The sequence below is a fragment of the Diadema setosum genome, chromosome 16 (assembly GCF_964275005.1).
Source record: "Diadema setosum chromosome 16, eeDiaSeto1, whole genome shotgun sequence".
NCBI lineage: Eukaryota > Metazoa > Echinodermata > Echinoidea > Diadematoida > Diadematidae > Diadema > Diadema setosum.
Window position 1 is genome coordinate 37,730,435 of NC_092700.1, and position 17,418 is coordinate 37,747,852.

Genomic DNA, 17,418 nt, shown 5'->3' on the forward strand with positions numbered 1-17,418 from the left:
GAAAACTGTCAATGAGCACATCCCATATAAAAGGAAACGGCTGAGAAATAATCCATGCCCTTGGATTACCGGAGAAATCATTGCCTTAATGAACCGTCGTGATCATTTTCATAAAAAGGCTAGGAAAACATTTTCCCAATCTCACTGGATTGAATAAAAATCACTGAAAAAAGCTGTGAAATGTAAACTAAAAAAAAGCAAAATTTCATTATATGGAAGCTCTTATAAATAGTGATCAGTCAAACTCTAATGCAATATGGAAAGTGTTAAAGAGCATCACCAATAAACGAGGAAACAAAAATATAACTTTGACGGTAAATGGAAAAGATTTCTCCGAACCCAACGATGTTGCAGAATGTTTTAATAATCATTTTATTGATTCTGTTAACGATCTAGTACAAGAAATTAATGATGATGAAACCTCTCCGTCAGTTGTATCATCACATTATAACAATTATGCAGAGAAAGATATCAAGTATGATTTACCCGTTGTTTCACAAGACTTTGTTGTAAAAATGATAAATGAATTTTCATGCAAGAAAGCTACAGGATATGATGATATATCGGTCAAACTCCTTAAACGATTAATCAATGCTACTAATGTTATAGGTACACTGGTGCACATACTAAATTTATCACTCGCTGAAGGAGTGTATCCATCAGACTGGAAAATAGCAAGAGTTCAACCAATTCCAAAGTCAGCTGATAAACATTGTGTGGAAAATTATAGACAGATAGCAATTCTTTCCGTGCTCTCAAAAATTATTGAAAAAGCTGTTGCTTCAAACTTCCTTAAATATTTGATAACAAATGATATATTATCACCAAATCAGTTTGGATTTCGTCCAAACCACTCCTGTGAGATTGCTTTACTTTGTATGGTTGACGAATGGTCCCACCACGTAGACCAAGGGAATATGAACGGAATTGCTTTCATTGATTTACGCCGCGCATTTGACACCGTAGATCACTCTATTTTGTTAGCTAAACTTAAAACATGCGGTTGTACTGCACACAGTGTGAAATGGTTTGCATCGTATCTAAGAAACCGCAAACAGTTTGTTTCAGTTGGTAAAGGAATATCCTCAACAAAGGAAGCTAACATAGGTGTCCCACAGGGCTCCATTCTAGCCCCCACTTTGTTTTCATTATTTATAAATGACCTTCCACATTATGTCACAAGTGCTTCAATTTATATGTATGCCGATGACACAACCGTGTCAGTACCAGGAAAATCTAAAGAAGAAGTAGAGAGTATGAAAACTCACCCAAGCATTAAATGAAACCCAAGTATGGATAAGAAGAAACAGGTTAATTTTGAATTTAAAGAAAACGAAAGTAATGTTACTTGGGTCAAGGCAAAGATTGAATTCTATCCCTGATCAATATCTATCAATTGATATGAATGGGCATGTATTGAAATGCCTAAATGAAGTAACATTTCTTGGTGTAATAATTGATCATTATCTAGATTTTGAGAAACATATTGAGCTTGTAGCAGCAACAATGAAACAAAAATTAGGGCTTATCGGAAGAATTAAACACTGCCTAAATGATTCTCAATTTGATGAAATTATACTGGGCCAGGCTGCATAAGAGAGCAGCATACATGATAGCGAATTGTTCATGGGAAACCCGCTCTGAGGAGGTCTTCAGAAAACTGAATTGGCCCCAGTTACATCAAATTTTTCATAGGTCCTCCTGTTTGATGTACAAATGTGTATATAAACTCCTGCCATACTGTATGAGAAATTCTCATTTGTCGACGATGTGTCGTCAAGAGTAACCCGTAGTACAGATAAACTCCTTTTAAGACTCCCAAAATGTCGTACAGCCTTTTATCAAAAATCTTTTGTTTATGCAGGCTCAGAAAATTGGAATATACTCCCCGAACCTGCCCGCTTCACAAATAGCATAGCATCATTTAAATACCACCTTAAACACACATAAAAGGGGTGCTTAATCCCTGTCCCCGATCAATTGTTGAGCACCCATTCTTGGAGCATCTCAACAGCTCTCTTCTCCCATCTTTTCTATAACGTACATGCGCTTCGGCCACAACATTGAAAGGAAGCACATATTTTATCCCTGTGAGGAGCAGATGTTGCATGATTGCATGAACTGATTGTAAAGCATGTTGAGGGCAATTAAAAACCTTGTACTGATAATCAATGGGACCCCTGTTTATAACACACAATACCTCGCGGTAGAACAGCGGGATGAGTTGCAGCCGCCTAATAGGAAATACTGAATCATTTCCTTTCCTTTTTCTAGATGTTATTTTGTTTTATCGTATTTCCAGGTGTTTGTACATGTGCGTTCACTTCATTTTTATATTTGACTGTATTACGTGTCCCGTGCTGATCTGCCACAATTATCTATTTTTAAACGAATTGTTTTCTTATTGTTGGTGTTGTTACCGTTGTGGATGTTGTTGTTCATGTTTCATGAATTTTTACGAAAACAGAGCCCTGAGGAAGACCGGCAGTTAGTCTATTTTAAATCTGTATGATTGTATGATATTATTTTATTTATATACTTGATGTGTGTGATTACTTTATACTGTTTTGAAATGTAATATATTATCCTGTTTATATATCTCATGCTGATCAGGCTACTCTGGATAAAGAATTGCAATAAATAAATTAAATAAAAGCAGCCTATCCGGTATATAATTTAAAGAACCACACAAGTCCATATTCAAAATCAACAAGAAAAAAAAAAAAAAGGTCCGTCATACGAAGTGACCTTTCAACAATTAATGTACACATTGATTGTAATAATATGTGTATTAGTTTGTATTTGACTGGAACAGGCATATTTGTGTGCTACGTGACTAGAGAGAGAGAAAAAAAAAAATATAATGGGCGTACATATTCGATCAGGATTCGATCCTACGACCTCCTGATCAGCGGACAGGCGTCATCTCCATTAGACCACCGGAATTTGGCCCGACAGCAAGATTAGTGTTTGTGTTAATCCTTATAGCATGCAGCATGAACCGCGTAATTATTCAAATTCATGAAATTCTTCCGTTGAGATGTTTTCATTGCAACTGATTGACAAATTGCCATAAATCGACGAAATTAATTGAACTCAATTGACCAGTGTTTTACAATGTCATGAATTTGAAGAGCTTCTTTGTTCTCATTTCAAGATGTAATTGAAGGAGACATTGTGAAAGTGGTTGAAAGTATGCCAGTGAAAAGCTCCTTTAGAATAGACACTATACCAATAACATTGAAAAAGTATGTTAAGCGAATAATTTCAAAGCCACATTTTAATCTTTCTTTGAATTGTGGTTGCATTCAAGGAAGGTCCCCAAAGTTACGCCAGTGTATAAAAGTGTTAGTCGAAGTGAGATGGGTAATTACAGGCCCATATCTATTTTCTGTTTTTACAAAGGTAATTGAAAAGCTGTTAATCACTTCTTCAGAACTTATCTCTCCTGCGATTGAATAGTAATGCATGTAAATGATTTAGTAGTTACCTCCGTTATCATATTCACTTTACTACTATTGACGGCTCCATATCCGAGCCTAATAGGTATGTAACATGTGGAATTTCACGGGGTTCTACGTTAGAGTCATCTTTATTCAATGTAAACATCAAAGATTTGCCTGATTGCATTAAGAAATGAAAGGTATATTTATACGCTGACGATCAAGTCATTTACCTGGCAACGATCTCGGTCATATACAAAGAGGTCTCAATGAAGACTTGATGTGCTTGTCACAATGGATGGAAGTAAACTCACTTGCTCTGAATGTGAAAAAGTGTGACGCGATGTTAATAGGTTCCAGAAAGAGAATGAGGAACAAGGTGTTGAGAGTCAGCATTGATGAATCTGAGGTTCCCTCTGTACTTGCTGTAAATACTTTGGAGTTTATCTTGACCAACATCTTTATTGGAGCCAATAGGTGGGTAGGGTGATAGAAAGCAAAATGAAAAGTCTGTATTTATTGAAAATGATACGATTTTGTATAACTGACAAAAAAAAAACACCATTGCTTTTGAATTTACAAGTCTCGTATTCAAAGTAAATTCGATTATTGCGGGATTGACTTTAGTAATTTGCACAAACGGATTATGAAAAGTTGCAAATTGTTCAGAAAAGACATTTTAAAAATATAACTTTGGTTGAACTACGGTACTCTACCTCAGCAATTGACTATCGTTTAGAAGTGGATACTTTGGAAAGTATTGCAATTGAAGAACATAATTATATATCTTTTTTTGGAACAGTAAGAAGAAATTTATTTGTCTTAGGTAAAAACAGAAGTTGGAAAGAGAATTTATTCCTTTAGAGGAGCTCAGAGTTGGAATCCGCTAGCGTATGACTTGAAAAGTAAGCTCTCTCTGCCCAAAATTAAGACGAGCTCTTGATATATCTCTGTTGTAGCCAAAGCATTTGCCAAGAATCTTTTTCTTGCTTTCTTTTCTCTCTTTCTATAAATTCTTGAGATTAACATGTTCCCATAGGTATTTACTCGGTTTTAAATTTTAGTTTTACTGTTTTGAATATTTCGTTCTGTTTGTTGTTACCGGTCCTGTCACTTGTTCATTCTTCATTGTGTATGTCTTTTGTGTGATTTTTTTTTTTAATGTTGTTCAAGGATTTGCAGGAGAACAGCTATGGTAGAGCAAATTGCCGTGATTAGATAAATCAAACTGAAATTGAACTACGGTACTCTACCTCAGCAATTGACTATCGTTTAGAAGTGGATTTTTTTTTTAATTCTTTTCCGCGTTTGTACTCTCGCGTGTAATCACTCATATAAACAAATATTATAAATAGATAAAGAATGTCTGGTTCTTCACGTCAAAACGTGGCGCTAGTTTACTTTCGCACCTGTTTGTCAAACGACCTCCAAACATGGCTATTCAGTAACCTAAAATTTCCATCTGAGTCTCCAAAGTCGAATATACCTTAGGTTTTTACACTTTCAGCGTTTACAAGTGTCAGAAAATCAGTGGAAAATCTTGATCGCTATTCACTGAAACTGCTGCTCTGCTCTGTACACGTCACACAAGCACAATTACGAACTGGTCTGAATGTAGCGACACAGCGGCTTTGTAGGTGATACGCTATCAGCGTATCACCTATTGTGATTGTCAAAATCTCTCTTTATTTTTTTTATTCTTCTTTCTTTCTGGACAATTTTGTGTCGTCAATATCTCAAGAATGACATTACGAAATAACATGACATTTTCAGTCAACATGTCTCATGACAAAATCTAGCCACAATAAGGTTTTCATGACAGTAACATATCTATGACGTCATCTAGGCGCCATTTTGTGATTTTCGGACCTTGTCACATGATCGATCATAACTTCATAACTAGATGTCATTTCTGTATCATTTTCGGTGGACATGAAGTTCAGGTCACGCTCTATCTTACTTTTTAACGCTAGTTACACATGTCATCATTACGCGCGCGTAAGCGCGCGTCAAAATTTTAAAAGACTCAAAACGACTTCCCAATGGGAAATCTCGAAGTTTCAGACAACTTTAAGCGTTTCAAACATTTTCTCGCGTGCGCGTCCGTCCGCGCAATTTCGCGCGCAGAGCCCGTAAGCAACATGAAAATACATTTTTTTTTGACTGATTTGGATTCCTGATACTTTGAGTAACAATATCCATTGATTTCCGATCGATTTCGACCTATAACAAAGGAATGCACTGGCGTCAAAGTTGAAATTCCGCGTGCGCGTCTTTCTGCAAATATAGTGAAAAAACAGGTCTTTGTTTATTTCGCCATAGATCTTTAAATCGTCTGTCGACCCTATATTTCTATTGCATATTACAAAAGTATATGAATTGTAAATAACATTCCAAGTATCAATATTGTCAAGAAAACGCGATGACGTCATCATATCGTCATTTTAAATAAAAAAGTGGAATTGATTTTTTGAGGTACTGTTTCTGACATTCATTTGCTCGTATCTCTGTTGTTTAAGCTCAATATTATCCCAAATTCAGATATGTTGTACTTTGAACATTTGCCTCTCAAGTCCATGTGATGGTTTTGAAATATGATGACGTCATCATACTAGAAATTGTGATTAAAGGTAAAGACTCAAAATTGGACAGGTTTACGTGTTATGTCTATGGGAGGTGATTTTTTTTTTTTTAGAACCATGCATTCACTTGACAACGTTTAAGCACCTTTACCTCAGCTGATTTTGCTTCATTTCCTCTGAAAGTTAAGTATGTTGTAGCTCAGACAATAAGCTGCAGTCATCATGCATTTTATATTTTCAAATCTCCTCATCAGGTCGACAATTTTGTAGTTAAAGACTGAAAATGAGAACGCAATCTGTACGGAACGATTCCCGATTGTTCTTTGCAACTGTATATTGGTCGAATCCACGCGGCCACTTGTGGGAAGTTGAATAGCGCCATCTCAATCAGCAGTGTCACGATAGTATTATCATATATTTAAGTTTCTCATGGGATTTTCAGGATAGCCGTGTGGCGTAATCGCTTAGCGCGCTGGGTGTTAATAACACCATACCCGGACGGCGAGAAGTTCGACTCCCGCAGGAGTTTTTTCTTTCTTTCTTTTTCTTTTTTTTTTCGGCAGTTCAGCTTTACTCCGATGTCATTTATCGTATTATTTTATCAAGTATACGTAACCCGTGAACACGGCTGCTCTATTTCCCTTGTTTTGTATTGGAGATTGGGTTTGCTTCATTAATTTTGTCACACTTAATGTTGTAAATTGCCCCTTGTTACAGTGTCCCTCTTGCCACCTTTCGTTTGCTCGTTCCTTTTCTCTTCATTGGTTCTTGTTATATTGTAACAGGATAGGTAGGAACATGTACGTTTAGATAACTGGCAGGAATGGGAGCTGATATGATTAGCTCTAGTCCAGGTGTATGGCGTCTCGCTCATCTCTTTGAAATTCCAGGTTGTTATTGTTTGACCCAATATCGGAGTTGTATACAGGTTTTATGTTGCTATAGAGGTATCTTGTGCCACATGAATGGAAGGCATCACTGTTTAGTAGTAGTAATGAACTTTTTCATGTTGTAAATGATATAAAGATATGAACTTCACATCCAATATTCGGGACAGCCGTGTGGCTTTATAGTCGCTTAGCGCGCTGCATGGTCATTATGCACTACCTTGGGACGAGATGTTCGGGACCCGCAGGACGCTATTATTTTTTTTTCTATCTCTTTCTTTGTTTTTCTTTTGGCAGTTCAGCTTCATTTCGATCACTACCCCACGACACACAGTCACTCAAGTTCCTTTTTTTTTTGTCGGAGGCTGGAGGTTGGATTTGCTTCATTTATCATACGTAATGTTGTAAATTGCCCTTGGTATACAGTGCCCCGCTTGCCACCTTTCGTTTTCTCTTTCCTTTTCTCTACGTTTGTTCCTGTTATACACTGCACAAGACAGGTCGGAAAATAATTTACATAACTCAACTGGAGCAGGAATGGCAACTGAATAAATTAACTCTAGCCCAGGTGTATGGCGTCTCGCTCGTCTCTTTGAAATTCCAGGTTGTTATTGTTTGACCCAATAACGGAATTGTAGACAGGTTTTATGCTGCTATAGAGGTATCTTGTGCCACATGAGTAGAAGGCATCACTGTTTAGTAGTAGTGATGAACTTTTTCATGTCCCTCCATGTCAATTATAGTGTGTTCAAAGGGGTTGTGTGTCTATCTGCCAAAGAAAAGGAAAACCTTATTTTCGTCATGGCTATTTCTCTATACGTAACCGTAGGTGATGAGTGTTGTTGGTATCTGAGCAGTGAATAACACAGCATCAGGCTAAAATCCCCCTTAGTTATACGCGCTAAGCGTTCAATTTGATATATCTTTATCTATGTAGTCAATCGCTGCTAATGGAGTTACAGAATTATGTTATGACACCTTTCACTGAAAGTTTGTAAAGCAAAGTTTATGGACAAGGCAAGCAATTGTACATGAATAATACCTATGATTTCAGAGGGAAATTATGGTATACCTAAATGTAAGGGTATCATTGCTTTGGAATTGCTGAGACAATATCTTGGCACGAGGGCTTCCACTTCTGATAACTGATCCCTTTGAAGATGTGTCGGTCACGGGTGATCATCGTGATTCATCTTTCACGTAGAAGCTTCCGTTCCACACTCTTAGTTCGAGAAGACTTACCATCATACTTCAAATTATGATTAAAGGTAAAGTTGACGTGTTATGTCTAAGGGAGTAGGCCATGGGGTGAAGCTGAAAAAGAGGCTTAGAAAATGGGTTTCGTTCCAGCAACACTGGCACTACTTTCTGAATGCGGAAATGTGATGTTTTGTACATCCTAAATATACTGTAAAAAGTTCTCCTCGAAATATCCTGCAGTTTTTGCGAAAATCCATATTTTATAAACTGCGACTAGCAGCCCAATACACATATCGTAATGGGGCTGCGGATTGTAGCATTTAGGATCATGACAGGGAAGTATCACGGACAAATGTCAACCTTAAATCGAACAAAAATTCTTCAATTTGAAGACTTACAAGTAAGGTTGAAGTATTGACAACAGGGTTCGTGCAAGGTTTGGTTCTACATATAGTCATTTTCTGTTCGATTTGATGACTTAATATGACTAGGTCGAGAGGAATCTGGGAGAGCTACGCTGAATTGACGGTCAGCGCAGGCGCACACATCACTGCGCACAAATTTCGTATCCATTGACTAAATATTAGATGTCTGTGTGTGCATGCGCTGGCCGTCAATTCAGTGTAGCTCTCCCAGTTTCCTCTCGACCGAGTCACATTTAGTCATCAATTTGAACAGAAAGGAACTATTTGCAGAAGCAAACCTTGCACGAACTCTGTTATCAATACTTCAAATTTATTAATAAGTCTTCAAATTGAAGATTTTTCCCGATTTTAAGTTGATATTTGTCCGCGATAAAATATTCGTCATGATCCTGTATGCTACAGTTCACAGCCCCATGACGCTATGCGTATGGGGCTGCTGGCCGCAGTTATGCGTATGGGGCTGCTAGCCGCAGTATAGTTCCCATAGTGTTTCTAAGCTGAAATGCATAGTATATACTAGTACACATTTGTAAAGCACTGCTTTTAGCCATATACCTAGAAAAAAAGGTGAAGTTTTGGTTTAATAGTTGCATTATATCTCATGTTTCAGCTTTTCCTGATGCTGGCTATGCAAAGGAGGACAAGAGCAAAGTGGTTCAAGACCATATTATGAGAGAGAGCACTGACTGACCGTCAGAGGTCGAGGCAAATGCCTTATATTCTGTTCAAAGACATGTTATTAATCAAATGACTAATCATTCAAGGCAAAAAAAAAATAAAAAAAAATCAGTGTGTTTGTTTGTGTGTGTGTCCGCGTGCATGTGGGAGAATCTTATTGTACACACACACACACACACACACACCCTCACATGCACACACACATACGCACACACATAGTTATGAAGATTCAATATACCCAAGTGTATTAAAATATTATTCTTCATGCCTTGGCCATTTATCACATCAGCATCATAAAAAAAGATTATCATAAACATGAACACATACAATGATATAATACATGTACTGATCAGTGCATTACACATACACAGGTGCATAAAAACGCTGACATATCTACACTCACACGCACACATACAAACTCATTTACACACATGAGACATTACTATTAAAGAGATCATATTGTTTATCAGTAAACATGTTTTTCTTTTCTTCTTCTTCTTAAGAAGATTTAATATACTTAGATCACATAGCAATCACGTTGTTCATGAAATATTATACATTACTTTAGCACTAGAAAATTTAATCTTCATAAAATTTCCTGAAGTTTTCATTGCTATCATTAGGTTACAACATGGTGGGACACTACCTCCTTTCATGTAAGATAGCTCAAAATGATAATCAGTCAAATTTTCTAGTTTTAATAAATTTCCTGGAACATTCCATGGTCCAAATATCCTTGAAAGGGTGTAAAAGTTTTGAAAAATGCCAATATATAAAATAAAGGCAAAATTATAGTTTACCCATTCATGAGTGAAAACTGTTGGATTCTGCATTGGAGGCAATGTGTACCTGAAAATCTTGGAGAGAATAAAACAGATTTGGCATTAAAAATTATGATAACATTGCAATTGACATCCAATATCAGAGGATCTGTGCAAACCTGACTCAACTTATGCACAATTTTCATTTGGCTGGTGTGTATTAGTTTTAGCAAACTGATTTTGTACTCACACCTACATTGTACTGACCTTTCTACATGAACATTCTGTTTCAGCATTAATAATAGTTACATATTTTTTTTCCCCAGAGTGGGAGAAACAAATTTTAATCGTAGTCATTCAGTTTTATGAAAAAAAAAAACATACTTAGGAAAACATCTTTGTTCTTAGAATAATTCAACCCTAATCAAATCATAATAGTGGGCAGAAATGTTTGCTAAAGGGCGAACAATCACATACTGAGGCAAGGAGTCAAAACATGTTGCATAAACATTGGCATTCAAAATACAGGAAGCAATCTGTATTACAAAGACACTTTATCATGCACAACTTTGGTAAGATGTCAATTCTTGAATATCAATCACATTGACCAAAGCATTGGTGCATATACAGTACATTCTGTTGTTTCTGAACTTTGCACTGAAGTTCTTTGTGTATGTGTGTGAATGTTTCAGTGGTGTATAGGCCTATATATTGCTCCATTTTATCAAGGACAACTTATAGTAACATGACAATGTTTTCATGCTTCAATATCAATCATATTAACCTATTTCCCTTGGCAAGTAATGAGCAGGTTGACTCTGTTGCAAATGATGCATTTCACAGGCAACACAGCAGAACCTGAAGAGCTTCCAGAAGAAAATCTTGATCTTGATGCGAGCATCTTAGGGGAGGAAACAGATGCTCCTGCTGACGGACCAGGCTCCTCCTTCAGCTTTCGTTTCCTAGCGAGATTCAGGCGTTTGCTATCTATAAACCTCTTGTAGCACGTTTCATGGAATCCTATTTAATACAATGGAGAAATGAACGCAATGATTAGCCGTTGGATTTTGTTAGGGGGAAAAAAGGCTAAATGCTAGAGGGAGGGGTTGAACATTACACTCAATATATCATTAAATGTACGGTAGACTATTGACTGCCAATATTTGAATCTTGTAATTACCAATGCACAGGCCCTAGTATTATGCCAGGTAATCATTAACACCTCATGATCATTGTCATCATCAACTACTTCAACTGGTACTTGCAGTGCAATTACTGATTTTAAATTACATCTACAGCTTTCAACACCTGATCACATGCAATATCAATTATCATAATTATGAATACAACTGCCTTATCATCATTAATACTAGTAATCCTTGGCCTTTCACTATCACCACCACCCACTGCTTTATAGTTTGGCACAACATAATGGTAATCATATGTTTTAGGGAGTTTAATTGGCTATCCTGGGTTTTAGGGGTCTAAATTATTTTGGGCTGCTAACTTCAGCACAGGCATAGATACGGACTATGGAAAGCCAAAATGGTTTCACCATAACCCTAACCCTAACCTAAACCCTAACCCTAACCCTAACCCTAAACCCTAACCCTAACCCTAATCCTAACCCTAACCCTAACCCTAAAACCCTAACCCTAACCCTATAACCCTAACCCTAACCCTATAACCCTAACCCTAATCCTATTTGGCTTTCCATAGGCCGTATCTATGCCTGTGCTGAAGTTAGAAGCCCAAAATAATTTAGACCCCTAAAACCCAGGATAGCCGTTTAATTGTTGCAATTATGTTATTGTCATTGTTGGTCTTTTAGATCTATTTATATCAAATATTAATAAGTTAATTTAATGAGATGCTAAATGTGTGTTTTGAGGGAGGATTCGCCAATTTCGGGGTGAGAGAAACAGGATGGATTTTTAATATTAATACTCCATGGCCATGATTATGAAAATATAAATTTACATGCAGTTTAGACCTTTTTCAATCCAGTCCTGTGTGTCAAGACTTTTACAAAACAATATCACCGATCAGCTACATCAACCTAACCTGGGCTGTACATAGAACAACATGTAAAATCACATCTAATTGTTAGGCGACATTTTATAACGGCGCTATAGAGATCTATGCCATGCCAAGGTGAAATTCAAGATAATTTATCTAAGTAACAGACACGCTAACGGCTAAGCTACTGCATTAGCGCCCATTATAACATACACAAGCAACGTTCATAACATAGCTATTAAACGTTGTACAATTGTACTTGTAGTCATCATGGTCATTAACATTATGAGTGAGACTGCACTGCAGTGTCGACTGCTACGACTCGACTGTACGCACGTAAACTAACCTGTAAATTATCCTACTACGTAGGTTGCAGTCAGTCCCCCTGAGCAGCTGAATCACTTCGTTCTGGTCTGCGATTTCACGGTCTCCCCCACTCAATTTGATCCACTCTTTGGCACACAAAATAGGTTTCGTCTATCTTAGGTTTGTCATAGCCGTGAAATTTTCAAACTTCATCGATGTTACATGCATAATAACGCATAATAAGTTTCGGCTGAGCAGACGACGTAGACGCGTCGACAGGCTCACAGGGGGCGGCCATTTTGACTCGTAAACAATAATTCTCGATTCGGATTGGATAACATACATCACATGATCGTTCGCGAATGAATATCGTACACGGCAAAGTGTACATATTCAGCTCCTCAGTGACAAAAAAAGTTCACTGTTTCCCCCTAAATTACCAAAATACTGCAGGAGGGTTTGTGTCGAACTTTTTCCTGTAGCCTTTTTGGTTATTTGTTTACACGTAGCTGTGGAGACATTTTAGTGCCGCAGTTGTCGGAACGAAACAAGCGAAAAAACCAGCTCACCCCATGGCCTAGAGGTGATTTTTTTTTTTTAAACCATGCATTGACTTGACAACGTTTAAGCACCTTTATTTCAGCTGATTTTGCTCCATTTCCTCTGAAACTTTAGTATGTGGTAGCTCAGACAATAAGCTGCAGTAATCATGCATTTTATTTTTGCAGCTAAAATTTTGCAGCTAAAAACTGAAAATGAGAATGGAATGTGGACCAACCGATTCCTGAATCATCTTTCACATGCATATAAGCTTACGTTCCTCATATTTTCTCGTCAAGACGTACATGGCCGAGAGGATAAAGGCGACGTCACAAGAGACGTGAGGTTGCATACGTACGGGTTCGAACCCCATAAGAGCACGAAACAAAATGCTTACATCTTTTGCTTTTTTTCTTTTATGGAGTATTCACCTTCGTCCATGTAGAAATCACGTTTTCATGTAAACGTACACACACACACGCAGGTACATACACACACACACACACACACACACATACAATATCCCTTTGTTTTGTGTTGGAGACCACATTGCTTTGACTGTCAACTTGGACTTGAAATTACAAATGTTAAAGTGAAGATGACTCTTAAAAGACCGCATGGCCATGTTTGATTTTCTTTTACAATATAAAGACCTATTGGTAAATACTCATTCACATATCCTTTCCAATCAACGTACTTGGACACGCCGACACCACACGAAATTTTCAATTGGTTGCATGACAGAAACAATTTCATCTGAATTATGTAGGACTGAATAAAGAATTGGACTTCACGAATATTTCTCAATATTACTTCAAGTCCCTACTTAACATTATTTTCGTTGTCGATCACTGAAAATGAGAATGGAATCTGGTCGAAACGATTCCCGATTTATCTTTGCAACTGTATATTGATCGAATCTACGCGGCCACTCGTGGAAAGTTGAATAGCGCTATCAGTCACTTGACGTATATCGCCAAAAAACTGAATATCAATGTAAATTTGTGTTGTGTATAGCATACATAAGATTTAAGTTTCGCAGAAGATCTTCGGATCTTCCTTGAGGCAGAATCGCTTAGCACGCTGCGTGTTTATAGTGCCCGACCGGAAGGAGAGAAGTTAATTGAGTCCCGCAGGACTTTTTCCTTTTATTTCATTTTTTTTCTGCAGTTCAGCTTCACTCTGATGTCATGAACACAGCTACTCTATTTCCCTTGTTTTGTATTGGAGTTTGGAGGTTGGGTTTGCTTCTTTAATTTTGTCACACGTTATGTTGTAAATTGCCCCTTGAAACAGTACCCCGCTTAACACCCAACGGCGTAAATCCGTACTGAGGAGTGGGGGGGATGGTCACCATCACCACGCTTACAAGCCCATAACCGGACCGGCGCAGCCTTAGGGGGGGGGGGGGGAAGCTTCTTCCCCCCCCCCCACACGCACACTTTACAGGGATCGGATGTCCCACTCTTTTGCATGAAATATAAAGTGGGAGGAAAGTGGCAGCAAAATATGAAGACTTTTTGTTCTTGTTGTTGCTTTTTTTTTTGCTTGTCAGATGACTTGCGGCGGAAAATCAGACCTTAAAAGTATGAAGACATTTTTTTTGTTTTTGAAATATCTGTGAGGGAGAGTGGAGCGACCGGGTTAACGGGGGGAGGGTGTGTATGGGGGGGGGGGTTCCTCTCCCACACGAGGAAGATTTTGCATTTTCAGACCTGAAATTCAGCGATCTGCTGCACACTTTTGGTGAAATTTTTGCTTGTTTTTTCTTTAAAAAACCAATAGAAAATGAAATATTCACAATATATTATTGAATGACTAAATTGTGGTATTTCAGCTCTTGCTCCGCCTGTGCGACATCACTGCGAAGGCCTACTAAATAGTGGGGCCTATCACCGGCGTAGACAGGATTTGATCTTGGGGGAGCGGTTATGAGATCGTGAGGGAGCGAAGCAAGCGAGGGGGGGGGGTGGGTATGGTAGGGGGGTTTCTCCCTCCCACGGTGAAATCTTTTTACATTGAAAATTTTGACATTTTACAGTCCCAAAACTGCTGTTTGTAGCTATATTCTTCGCTTTGGAAATTAAGGGGGGGGGGGCACACCGTGCGCAACTGCTGTCAATCACTGGCAGCAGCATCAGGAGAATGGCATAGCGATTAAATGCGAGCGAGCGGAACGAGCGAGCTTGAAAATTTTGACATAATGCTTTTACATGCTAAAAACTGCCGTTTGTAGCTATACTTCTTCGCTTTGGAAATCAAGGGGGGCCGCACCGGGCGCAACTGTTGTCAATCACTGGCAGCAACATCAGGAGAATGGTATAGCGATTAAATGCGAGCGAGCGAAGCGAGCGAGCTTGAAAATTTTGACATTTTACAGTCCAAAAACTGTCCTTTGTGGCTGTATTTTTTTGCTTCATGCGATTAAGGGGGGCGCACCGGGTGCAACTGCTGGCAATTACTGGCAGCAACATCAGGAGAATGGCATAACAATTAAATGCGAGCGAGCTTGAAAATTTTGACATTTTACGGTCCCAAAACTGCCGCTTTTGGCTGTATTTTTTCGCTTTGGAAATTAAGGGGGGTGCACCGGGTGCAACTACTGGCAGTTACTGGCAGCAACATCAGGGCAATGGCATAACGATTCAATACGAGCGGGCGAAGCGAGTGAGCTTGAAAATTTTGACTTTTTACAGTCCCAAAACTGTCGTTTGTGGCTATATTTTTCGCTTTGGAAATTAAAGGGGGGGGGGGGGCACCGGGCACAACTGCTGGCAATTACTGGCAGCATGCAACATCAGGAGAATGGCATAACGATTAAATGAAAGGGAGCGAGTTTGAAAATTTTGGCATTTTACAGTCCCCAAACTGTCGTTTGTGGCTGTATTTTTTCGCTTTGGAAATCAAGGGGGGGGGGGGGGCACACCGGGCGCAACTGCCGGCAATTACTGGCAGTAACATCAGGAGAATGGCATAACGATTAAATGCGAGCGAGCGGAGCGAGTGAGCTTGAAAATTTTGATATTTTACAGTCCCAAAAACTGTCCTTTGTGGCTGTATTTTTTCGCTTTGGAAATTAAGGGGGCGCACCGGGCGAAAACTACTGGCAATTACTAGCAGCAACATCAGGAGAATGGCATAATGATTAAATGCGAGCGAGCGAAGCGAGCGAGCTTGAAAATTTTGACATTATAGGTTTACAGTCCCCCAAACTGTCGTTTGTGGCTGGTATTTTTTCGCTTTGGAAATTAAGGAGGCGCACCGGGCGAAAACTACTGGCAATTACTAGCAGCAACATCAGGAGAATGGCATAATGATTAAATGCGAGCGAGCGAAGGGAGCGAGCTTGAAAATTTTGACGTTTTACAGTCCCCAAACTGCCGTTTGTAGCTATATTTTTCGCTTTGGAAATTAAGGGGGCGCACCGGGCGAAAACTACTGGCAATTACTAGCAGCAACATCAGGAGAATGGCATAATGATTAAATGCGAGCGAGCGAAGCGAGCGAGCTTGAAAATTTTGACATTTTACAGTCCCCCAAACTGTCGTTTGTGGCTGGTATTTTTTCGCTTTGGAAATTAAGGAGGCGCACCGGGCGAAAACTACTGGCAATTACTAGCAGCAACATCAGGAGAATGGCATAATGATTAAATGCGAGCGAGCGAAGGGAGCGAGCTTGAAAATTGTGACGTTTTACAGTCCCCAAACTGCCGTTTGTAGCTATATTTTTCGCTTTGGAAATTAAGGGGGGCGCATCGGGCGAAAACTGCTGGCAATTAGCTGCAACATCAGGAGAATGGCATAATGATTAAATGCGAGCGAGCGAAGCGAGCGAGCTTCAAAATTTTGACATTTTACAGTCCAAAAACTGCCGTTTGTAGTTTGTAGCTATATTTTTCGCTTTGGAAATTAAGGGGCCGGGGCGCACCGGGCGCAACTGCTGCCATTCACAGGCAGCAGCATCAGGAGAATGGCATAGCGATTAAATGCGAGCGAGCGGAGCGAGCGAGCTTTAAAATTTTGACATTTTACACTCCAAACACTGCCGTTTGTAGCTATATTTTTCGCTTTTGTTTGTCCCACTTTTACGGGGGAACCATCCCCCCCCCCCCATCGACGCCTCTGCATATGAGGGTGCTTTTGTTAAGTGAAAGATCTGCTGCACACTCTTTGATAAATTAGGGAAATATACGTCAATCTCAAAAGTGTACAAAGTCTATCGAAAGGGATCCTGTATAGCGGAGCTTTTGCATGTTTATGATTGCAATACAACGATCTGGTGCATAGTTCTGGCGATATTTGGACAATTTTCCATTAAGAAAGTTCGAGATTTGTCCTCATCTCGGGAATTGCTTGGGGGATAAATGATTTGTCTGCCTAAACACTTCCGTAGGGGCTGGGTATGCTCATAGATGTATCCTGACTGAGTCACCAGTCACTGTCGTTTCTCAGGAATGATTCAGGAAATGGAGGGGGTTCAATTATGGCGATATAGTTTTTGTTATTGGTTTGTTTGTTTGTTTTCCTACATATCTTGCAGATGGTCCCCAGTTACTCGCGTCATAGCATGTTTACATT